This window comes from Cavia porcellus, unplaced genomic scaffold, assembly GCF_034190915.1.
Source record: "Cavia porcellus strain 051 isolate PalLab524CR breed Dunkin Hartley unplaced genomic scaffold, mCavPor4.1 scaffold_11, whole genome shotgun sequence".
NCBI classification, from domain to species: Eukaryota; Metazoa; Chordata; class Mammalia; order Rodentia; family Caviidae; genus Cavia; species Cavia porcellus.
The window spans coordinates 49,297,879-49,309,469 of NW_026947494.1; the positions used below are offsets into that span (position 1 = coordinate 49,297,879).

General features: G+C 44.3%; 1 long non-coding RNA gene across 2 annotated transcripts in view; it reads left to right on the forward strand.

The window, feature by feature from the left end:
• The first annotated feature begins 3,756 nt into the window (after positions 1-3,756).
• The window catches only part of LOC134478102 (uncharacterized), a 28,504-nt gene continuing 20,669 nt past the window's right edge, over positions 3,757-11,591 (forward strand). For both annotated transcript variants that reach the window (XR_010050495.1, XR_010050496.1), the window contains exons 1-2: positions 3,757-4,092; positions 6,562-8,366. This is a non-coding gene — a long non-coding RNA (uncharacterized LOC134478102). The remainder of the gene's footprint in view (positions 4,093-6,561; positions 8,367-11,591) is intronic.

The window sequence follows — 11,591 nt, forward strand, 5'->3', positions numbered from 1 at the left end:
TTACTTCACCTGGAAGATGAAGATAACACACTTGTTTAGACTGTCAGCGGTGTTAAACCAATATTCTTTGATTCAGGGTACCAATGCACACACTAGTTCTCCAGGTCTGCTAAAGCAGAATATTTAGTTTGAGAGTGGGAGTGGGGGATATTTTCTTAAGAATGTTTTGATCTCACGGTAACACCTGTATGTCACATATTCCGATGACAAGACAGACCCAGGCAACTGTCTCATGCATGGATTTTCTTTCTTTCTTTCTTTCTTTCTTTTTTATTGGCACCAGGGATCGAACTCACGACTGCCTGCTTACAAGGCAGGCGCTTATGCCACTGAGCTAAATCGCCAGCCACCCATGCATGGATTTTCAATTCACCTCTTATTTTTCTTTTTTTTTTTATTTAAAAAATAGAAAAGTCAAAAAAGAAAAACAAAATGCAAAAGGCATAAACAACAGCAAACTCAAAACAATAACAATATAGGTTTCAAAACAGAATGAAAGAAATTTAACTGGTTGTTATGTTGCATATTGTTCTCTTTTTTTCTCACAGAAAGAAAATAAAATAGAAAAACAGAAAAGAAGGGTAGGACAATGCTAAATTAAAACAATTATCATCTAGAATCACTACTATATACATTACTCATTGTCATCTTAAAAAACAGTCGCCAAAGTCACAAAATCAAAGCATAAACAGTGGCTAGACACTCAACATTGACAGTGCAAATCGTTCTGTTCAATGTTCCAGCAGAAATTCAATAATATGGTCATCTATCTTACCCAATGTACATTCCATTGTATGCTTTAGAGCACTTCCCTTCCCTTTCACTTTCACAGTATCTATTATACTTTTTGGATCCCCTTATTCTGTCAGTTTTTATTATTGTTTACACTAGAGAGACAATGTGATAGAGTAAATAGAAAAAATAGAATTTTTTGTTTCTTGGCTATCTCTTTGAATTTGTTTCATGAATTCTGCTTGTTTTCTACATTGTTCATTCAAAGTTTCAATCAGTTTCCCATGCTCCTGTATTTTTTTTCCTATTTATTCCCTAGCTATGTTGAGCAAATCCTTTACTAAGGCTGTTATTTCTGTCCTTACATAAGACATTACTTTTAATTTGATTTCCCCTATAGCCTCAGGGATTTGTTTCTTTACTTTGTTTGCTATCTTTCCAGAGATTTCTGGTGTATGACTTTTAAAGTCCTCCATTTCGCTGTCACCTGTTCTTGCACCTGATGGACTAGATGTTTGAGATTGCATTTTGGTTTTTCATTTTGTCATTTTCACCTTCTGGGCCAATATCTGGTTATTTAATCCCAATGGTCACAACTGTTGGCTGTGTATGTCCCAGGGTCTTACCGTGTGGTTGATATGTGCCCGATTGTTGGGTACATCGTGACCGGAACCTACCAGGGTCCTCTGTCTGAACAAGGGGTCACCAAGTCTTCTGTCAAACCAGCACTGCCAGTCCACTGCAGTTCAAGGGTCTGGGAGGGAGAGTGGGAACCAAATGTTCACAGCAGTGCTTGGTCTCAGAGATGGGGAGGGTAGCTGAGGGCAGCTGGTTGAGCCAGGGTGGGTGCGGGCGCCCTCTGGGTCAGCACACTGGAGGAGTATGCTGGGTCGCAGGCGTACTCAGTGGCTCAGTGGCCTGAGCCAGGGCAGGGCTCGGCGGTCTTCCTCCACAAAGCAGAGGCAGGGAGGCACTGAGGTGCGCAGGCACGCCTAATGGCCCGAGCAGGGACAGAGCTTGGGGCTCTTCCTCCGTGCATGGGCTTCCTCCCTCACCTCTTGTTTTCTGCTCTTCTTGCCATTGCTGCCTCCATACCTGGCAACCCAAGTTAGGCCACTGCAGGGCTCATGCAGGGTGTCCAGCCTCGCCCAGGCCTCTAGGTATTCATGCTGCAGTACAGGGCGCCTGCTAGATGTTCTGCAGTTTAATTCAATACTGCATTGCCTAGAGGGTCACAGCTCTGACAAGTTAAGGGCACAGCCTTTCCATGCCAAAGGACTGTCCCAAGTGAGCTTTCAGTTGCTATCTTTATCTTTCCAGATAACCTGAGATCATTTTCTGAGGTGCTTCTCTGACACCTAGTCTTCTTGAGGCTAAATCTTGGCTTCCTGATTTATTCTTTCTAAACTGAAAGGCCAACATTCACATCACATTTATGTAGTTCCTAATTTGGTGTTTTCCCTGATGCTGGGATCAAACCCAGGAGGCAAGTACTCTACCAGTAAGCTACTCCCCCTCATTTGACTCTTTTTTCTTTCTTTCTTTCTTTCTTTCTTTTTTTTTTTTTTTTTTTTTTTTTTTTTGGTGGTACTGGGGATTGAACTCAAGACCTTGCGCTTGCTAGGCAGGCGCTTATGCCACTGAGCTAAATCCCCAGCCCCTCCCTCGTTAGACTCTTAAACAATTATTATAACCAATTTGCTATTTTATTTTAGTTTTTCAGACAGGGTTTCACTGTTCAGTTCAGGCACTTTGTAGCCCAGACTGCCTTCAAACACACAGTCATCCTCCTGCCCCTGAGTGCTGGGATTACAGGCTTGTGCCATAATGCTCAGCCCCAGTCTGCTTTTAAATTTTCCACTTCTTAAACATGAATGGAAAATCAAGGATTTCTACACACTTGAAGAAGTCTGGTAATGGGAAAAATAAACATCAAGGTAAATTATACCAATCATGGAAGAAATAGATAATTCAGCAAACAAAGCAGCTAGTATCCATATGAAACATTCAAGAAGTTTGCATTGGATAAGAAATTTAGATGTGAAAAAATGGAACAGAAGATGAGAACTGTGGGAAATTGGTGAAATTTTAAAATATTAAAATATTGGAAAATAAAAGAGGAAATCCAGTAATTAGGGCAAAACCACTAAGAATATGTGTGAGGAAAAAAAGAACATAAGTGACTGACTAAATTCCCACCTAACAAGTGAGAATAATCCCCCAAAAAGACAGAAATTGGCAAAGAAATGATAGAAGATAACTTGAGAGACTGAGGCAGGAGGATCTCTATAAATTTTACCCCCCCCCCCACATGATGACTTCAAGGGTAGCCTAAACTACATAATAAGACCCTGATTCAAATAAAACAAAACAAAAACCCTATACCTAGACACAATATTTGGGAATTTTATAACCTCACAGTTAAAAAGAAAATCCTAAAAGATACCAGAGTAGAAACTTGTCACCATCAAAGAAAAAGACACTAACAACATAACAACCAGTCTTTACCAACTTCAGAACAAATAGAGTTCACCAAAAAAAAAATGTGTGTACATGAGGCTGGGGATTTAGCTCCGCGGCATAAGCACCTGCCTTGTAAGTGTGCAGTCGTGAGTTTGATCCCTGGTACTGATAGAAATGAAAAAGACAAAAAAAAAAAATGTGTGTACACTTTAGGAAAAGAAAAACTCATATAATTTTTTATACCAGGAATCAAACTCATGACCTTACTCTTGCCAGGCAGGAATTGTGCCACTGAGCTGTATCCCAAGCCCAAAACTTATATAAATATTTTAATACTAAATGTATTCAGACATCATGAGATTAGTACGTTACCTTTTTACCTTTGGCCTCTACAGTTACAAAAGGCGCTCTCAGTGGAGTCGACCACCTTCCTGACATTTATTACTACAGCAAACCCGTGTGTGGGTCACCTTAGCCACTGAGATTGCTGCACACACATTTTTGATTTCTCCTCTCAGGGCCGGCGGTGCAGTGGGTTTTCTGTGATGCGTGGCATCCTCTAGCGTCTCTCACATGAGGGTGACCCCATCTGTGGAGGAAACAGTGTGCCATTTTCTTGTCCTGGAGTGGGTATACATTTGTTTGGTGGACTCTACTTTTGGTGCAAGACTTGGTCGGTTTCGTGCTTCCTGTAGAGTCCAGACTGACCCTGCTTCCTCAAGACCGTACCAGTAAGCTCTCCAATGTGCCATTTGTTTTCACTTTCAGTTCCTCCCCTAAAACTCTGCTCCCGTTACCGGAGAAGCACAGGGCATCTTCCCTTGAGATGCACCCTCTCATTCCTTCTTCAGCCAGCGCTCTCCCTCCGGGAACCAGGACCTGGGGACCGTCCAATTGGTGAGTAGAAATGCTTCTTCCACATCTCCACTGGCTCTTCCCATTCCTGCTCTTTTTTTTATTCTTTAAAGGGGCAGCCATCTTTAATGTTGCTAGCACAGAGAAGGGCAGGTTAACTATTGCAGGCTCTGTTCACTGGCAGAAAGGCAAGCACACACAATGTAGTGTTCCCAGGTGGACGCCCGGCAGAGGAGCCACGTACATTTTCACAAAGGGTCGTGTGACACAAATATACAAATATTCTGACACTTAGTATTCTTTTTAATATTAAAGGTAAAAAAATAAAATTTCAAAACAAGAGAAGAGGGTAACAATGGTTAATACATTGCACATTGGTGTCTTTAAATCAGATAGTGATCCTGCTGCAGTTCATAACCCGCACAGAAATGCAGTCCAGGTTTCCAACACTTGATCCTTAAATGTTTGCAAGGCCCTGTCAAGGGTCTGCAGGAGCGAGACATTTCCACAGGAAACACGTGCTCGGAATGCACTTTAGCGCTGTTCACAACCCTGAGTGTAAACAAACCCGGTGTGGACAGGTAGGGAGATGAAATGTAACACAGCCACAGAACGGAGCAGGGTTTGACCATGAAAAGGAACGCTACCCTAGTACCTAATAGGTGCGACCCCAGGCTGACCCTTAACGTTAAACGAATGTGCCTAGACATCAATTGTTTAGGAAAAACAGCTTAAACATTACTGTTTAAGAGAAAAATGATAATTTCAAGACACAATAATAGGAGATTAAAAATGGTAAACATATTGTACGTTGTTGTCTTCAAAGCACTTGCTCAGATTACAAAGCCTTTTTTTTTTTTTCTCGTACCAGGAATCAAACTCAGCACCTTGTGCTTGCCAGGCAGGCGCTGTGCCATTGAGCTACATCCCCAGCCCTCAAAGACCACATGTTGTGTGATTAATATGAAATGTTGGCAATAAGTATATTTCTTGTTATTATTGAATTTTTCTTTCCTTTTTTTTTTTTTTTTTTTTGAGGTAGGGTCTCTCATGTCGGTCAGGCTTGTTTTGAACTCATTCGTTATGTAGACCACACTGGCCTTGAACTTGCAGTGATCCTTCTGCCTCAGCCCCTTCACTGCTGGGATTGCAAGTGTGTGCCTTCGCATCTGGCTCAAAATAAATATATAGAGAGTAGATTAGTCCTGGAATAGGGCTGGGTGGGTGTAGGAAACATAGGAAGCTACTGCTAATGAATACAGCATTTCTTTGGGGAGTGATAAGTTTAAAATTGATTGTGGTGATGACTGCACAAGTCTACGACTATGTTCAGCTCTATTAAGTAATAAATTTTAAATGGGTGATTTATGGTATGTTGATTATATCTCAATAAAGTTGTGATTTAAAAAGTAGGGAGTGACTCAAAGTGGGACATTCTAAGAGCAAACTTTATGTAAGTGTTGTGTCATCTTTCATTGACACATTGTTAGAATGAATACGATAATCTGAATTAACACATCCCTTGCCCAACCCTTTAAGAAAAGATTTCATGCAGAAAATCTGGTCTTCATCTGATTTTAATGAGTGATGTAAGATGGGAATCCTTTTTTTTTTTTTTTTTTTTTTGGCCTTTTTTGAGACAGGTTCTCACTATATAGTTAAGGCTGGCCTTGAACTCATGGCCTGGAACTCGAAGCAACTCTCCTGCCTCAGCCTTCTGAGTGTGGGAATTACAGGCATGTGCTAGCACACTCAGCTGAGAACCTTTAGAATTATCTAAGCCTACCCAACTATGTATTCAGTAGGTAACAGTACAAGATATTTAGGAAACAGCCAAGAGATTCAGCCCTAATTAAGGATATAGTAGATGCAGATGTTCTAGTATGATGAACTGTTTATTAAAAAATATGGTAGAAGCTGGGGGTGATAGTGAACATCTGTGATCCCAGCACTCTGGGAGGCTGAGGCAGGAGGATCACAGGTTCAAGGCTGGCCACTTAGCAAGACCCTATCTCAAAAGTAAAAAGATTTAAAAGCCTGGGATGTAGCTCAATGAAAAGCCCTGTGTTCAACCCCCAGTTCAACCAAAAAACTCCAGGAGTCCAAAAAGGATGTGACTGCCTCAGTCATTATTCTTTGGGAAATAAAGACTAAGAACAAAGACTCTGTTCTAAGCCTATTGAACTTTGTTGATGAAGAGAAAAATGGCAACAACCTAAGTGTCCTACCATGAAGCCATTCAAAAGTACAAAAAGCTATGTATTTATCAATATAATGATGTTTTATAATTTTTGATTAGGTAAGTAGTTTATAAAATGAAATGCATAGCATCTTATAGCCATAATTATGGGGCCTGTTGAGCTTGGGCACAGAGCACTACTGCTTGGAAAGTGGACACTGAGAACAATGTCGTTTTAAAAATGAGTAATTTCATCAAACCGTTGCTGTGGAGCACAAGCTTTCCCTGCGCTTGTGCCTCCTTGACAGGGACGCTAACTCCTCCTGTTTCAGAAAATGAGCACCCTGGACAAGGCTGAGGAGAGGATCTCCAGTTTGACTAGGCCTGGCCCCGGAAATGTGGGCGCTCCTGGGCGTGGACGCCGTGGCCTTCCTGAAGCTGCAGGAGGAGGAACACAGAGAGCGGGCGGAGGAGCAAGGGCTGCAACCCCGGACGCGCAGCGAGGCCGCCGGCCGAGGACCTTCGCCACCTGCCACTGTACAGCTCCTGGACGCCGCGGGACATGGCAGCAGCGGGCTTTTACTGCACCGGGTGAAGTCCAAGTCCGGGTTCAGTGCTTCTGCTGCAGCTTGATCCTCTCCGGCTGCGGCTGCGGGAAGGTCCCCGTGGAGCATCGCAGGGAGTTCCGCCTGGGCTGCCTGTGCCTGCTGGGCCGGGACGTGGGCAACATGGGCAAGTAAGACGTGCGCGGGTGAAGACCCCAGGCGAGGAGCCGAGCGGTGGCCGAGCAGGTACCGCGAGCAGGAGGCCAGGCTCGCGTCCTTGAGGACTGGCCCTTCTGCGTCCACGCAGTGTCCCCGCGGGGCCTCGCAGCTTCCGGCTTCGTCTTTATAAGTAAACTGAATTCATCTCCTACAGGGCTTCTCCCCAAGTTTTAACTTAAGGTTCCATGCTTTGGTTGCTGTTGAGCTGCTTTGTGAATCCTTCATTGCTTGTTTAATGTGTTGTATTAGACAAAAATCCATCTTGTTAAAATTCTGCTTCAAGCAGAGTGTGGTGGTACAGGCCTGTAATCCGGCACTTGCAAGGCTGAAACAGGAGGATTGCCCAGAGTTTTAAGCCAGTCTGGGCTACACAGTGAGTTAAAAGCCAGCCTGAACTACATAGCGTGACCCTGACTCAATAAATAAATTAAAACAAGCAACCTCCCCCCCCCATTCCACTTCAGTAATTTTTCTTGATGTTTTGTGCACCTTGTGTTAATTCGTCAAAGCTATATAAAACCAGAAGACGATTTTTCCATATATAAGGGCCTTAGGTGACACAGACTGTGTTCTTTAGGCCCTGATGCTGTTCAATCCCAGTCTCCTCACGAATGAGGAGCTCTTCACTGTTCTCACACAAGCTTTCTTTGATTTTTAAAATTCTTACAGTTTTTGAAGTTTTTTTAAATCAATTTCTTTCTCTCTGTCTCTCTCTCTCTCTCTCTCTCTCTCTCTCTCTCTCTCTCTCTCTCTCTCGGTACAGGGGATCGAACACAATGTCACACTTGCCAGGCAGGTGCATGTGCCGCTGAGCTCCGTCCCGGCGCCTGTGTGTTTATGTCTTGGCCTCACCATGGATGGTGACAGGAGACCGAGGCTTCCTAAGAGCAACTATGGCTTACTGAGCGGCTGCTTCATGCGAGGCGCGGATTAACTCCAATTCTTTGTCAACCCATTTGCCCCTTTTTTTCCCAAGTGACAGTTGTTTTCACCAAGACTCAGAGACCTTTGAGTTTTTGTTTTCACCAAGAATCAAAAAAAGGGTCTGCATTTTATAGAATCAGCGTGGAGAAACCAACAGTGAGGGTTAACTGTGGAGCTCAGTGGACTGGATGTGCACTGGCCGGGGCTCGCGGGGCGCAGCAGGGCTGACCAGGTGGCCGAGCGCTCCTGGAGGAACAGCACGTGGGGCAGCTGGGCCTGAGGAGAGTGTCACCTCCGGGAGCCCCTCAGGGCCACTGCTGGCCCCTGAGCCGCTGTCCTGTGTCCACAGGTCACAGGGACACCGTGCAGTGCTTCTCCTGTGGCGGATGCTTAGGAAACTGGGAAGAAGGAGACGACCCCTGGCAGGAACATGCCAGGTGGTTTCCCAAGTAAGTGCTTGCGTGTTTTTCTGCTAACACTGGTCAGGTCTGCTGTTGTATTGTGCTTTTTTCCTTTGTTTGTGTCATTTTGCTTTGTTGGTTTTATCTGGCAGTGCTGGGGACTGAACCCCGGGGATGCTCTACCACTGAGCCTTTCATTGTATATTTTAATTTTGAGATAGGGCCTTACTAAGTTGCTGAGGCCAGGATCAAACTTGGAGTCCTCTAGCTTCAGCCTCCTCAGTAGCTGTGATTACAGGTGTGTAGAAACACACCCCTCTACGTTTTTTAGTTTTTATAGAGACAAAGACAAAGAACCTTACTGAGTATCCACTTCAGGTTGAATTACTCCCTCTCCAAAATCGGACCACCCCACAATTATCCAGATAGAAGAGGCCTAGTTATACCATGAGAAGGTTGAAGTTTGTGACCCTAAACAGTTTTTGAACATTGTTTATTATGCCAAATACCAAGGTATGTTTTGCCAGGTAGAAGTTTCCATGATTCACCTTAATTAGGAAGATACTTTGCATAGGCCTAATGAACAGTGACTGAAAAGGAAGTTAGAAAGTAAGTGAAATGTGTAAGACACTACAGCTCGGCTGGACACGGTAGCACGTGTTAGGAAGCTGAGGCAGGAGGACTGCCAAAACTTTGAAGTCTGAGGCCAGTCTGGACTACATAGTGAGGTCAAGATCAGCCTGCACTATGTAGCAAGACCTGGTCTTAAGGAAAGAAAAAGAAAGAAGAGAGAGAGAGAGAGAGAGAGAGAGAGAGAGAGAGAGAGAGAGAGAAAGAGAGAGAAGAAAGAAAAAAAGACAGGAGGTTAAGAAAACACAAGACACCTAGAAAAGAGCTGGGACCTGGCTTCTCTGCCCCCACGAGGGGGCCAAAAGTGCAAAGTCTCAGTGTTTTGCTGAGAACACTGAAAGTGACACATTCTCAGAGCTGTGCTGTAGTTAACAGGGAGGAAACCAAGGCGGATACCTACTGATATGTCACTGAGCTAGAAGACACCTTGTTTCCACGGTCTGCCTCTGGCATTCCAGGTTCCTGGGACTGGCTTCGCTCTAGTCCCAAGGAGTTCCCCGACCTCCAGCTCAGCCACTCAGTACAGAATTCATGCTCATGATTCCAAAGCACGCAGCACCTTCCATCAGTTCTCTGTACTAAGAGTGGCTGCTCCACTGTTCATCCCCAAAGTCTGTCCCCTCTGCAAGGTCTCTGCCTGAAGGGAGCAGGGAGGGCATGGCATGCCTTCCTAAGTACCCTGCTGGTCCTTGTCAGACCAGGTGCACCCTGAGATACCACAAGCCCTCTGGTGGAGAAATCATGGAGGTAGCAGACACACCAGAACAGGTCTGGACTGGAAAGTGCAGCTCCTACTTTAACAGACATTTTTTTTTTTTTTTTTTTTTTTGTACTGGGAATTGAACTCAGGATCTTGTGCCACTGAGCTCTATCCCTGACCCTAACAAACATACTTGATTGGCCTACAAATCTTAATGGCTCACAATCTCCAGCCTTTGGAGAATGAGCACTCTGCCCTTGCTGCACGCGCTGGCTACTCTTTTTGTGCGTGGCAGGCTTTCTCCAGGCCCCTTTCCCGAGTGTTCATCCTCTCCCCACACAGTCTGTGTCTGACATCTTTAGGGTCCTGAATGCTCCAGGACCTCATAATTTTTGGCCAGACACAAAGTGGGGCTTTGCCCCAGCTGTTCAGAACTGCCAGCGTCCAAGTGTGGGAGGAAGATGATGGGTTCCAATTTGGGGTCTTGCAGAACCAAACACTGGCTTCCCTCCAAGAAATACAGTCCCACAAGGGGCTCAGTCCTGTGTCCAGGGAATAAATGCCGCAATGGTGTGGTAAGAGCAAGTGATTCTGCATGAAGTTGCTGATATGTGTTGCATTTGCTTATTATGTTTTTATTTCCCTGAGCTCCAGATCTGTTTTTTCTGATTTATTCATTAAATAATCCCAGGGTGGGGATATAGCTCAGTGGCATAAGCACCTGCCTGTCAAATGGAAGGTCCTGAGTTTGATTCCTGGTACACCAGAAAACAAAACAAAACAAAACAAAATAAAACAAAAAAACCCAACACAATACAGATTGCCAAAGAAATGCTAGGAACTCTCTTGGGCTCATGAGTTTTGTTAGAGTGAAGGATAGACAAAAATCTCTTCCCCATGGAGCGTCTCTTCTAGGTGCTGGCTGTAAATCTCTCCATTGCCTGGGTGGCAGGCAGGGAAAGAGTGTTTATTAAAACATACAGTATGGGACGCATTGGGTGACCATGCTGATGACACCATCCTGGACCAACAGCCTTACACAGCCCACTGTCCAATAAAGGCCTGGTGGTTGTGACCAGCATGTCATTCAGTGAAGGCACGGGCCCCAAATACTAATCAGCTCTCCTTCTGTGCAGGGATGGAGGATGAGGTACAGTGCTTTTCCTGTGGAGGATGCATGAAAAACTGGCAGGAAGGGGATGGCCCCTTGGCAGATCATACCAAATACTTCCCCAGGTGAACACGGTGGCTGTCTAGGGCCCGTGACTTCATGCGTCCGCAGTTTTGCTGTCACCCTGTTTTAGCTGTGAACCAAGTCTTACCCACTCCTGGGCTTCACTGTGCTGTGCTGTGAAGGGACCAAGGATGTTCCTGGACCCCATCTTATCCAGCTGCCTCTCATCATAGCTCTGTCTGGGTTTCAGTTAGATGGTTATTTTTCCTTTCATGTTAATGCTATTGTAACCACACCAGTGCTGTGAAGAGTTGAAGCTTGTAGTAAATGGTTACATGTCTTCCTGTCCATCTTTTATTTTGTAGGAAATACACTTCTTTATTAACTACTTTAAAGTGCACAGTTCATTGGTGTTCACATTCGCAATGTTGTGCCTTATCCATTTAAGTCCAAACATTTTCATCACTCCAAAACAATTAGCCAGCTACTTCTTACCCTTCCACACCTGTCCGGGCCTACCTAGCCTGTAGCAGACACTAATCTGCTTCATGTCTCTGGACTGTCCCATACTGGATATTTCACATGAATGCAAGCATACAATATGATATTATATGTCTGGCTTCTTTCACTTAGTATTTTGTTTTGAGGCTTATCTCTGTCATAGCATATATCAGCATTTCATTCTTTTTGGTTGAATAATATTCCATATGAATACACTATATTTTGTTTCTCCACTCATTCATGGACATTTGGTTATTTCTTCCTTTTG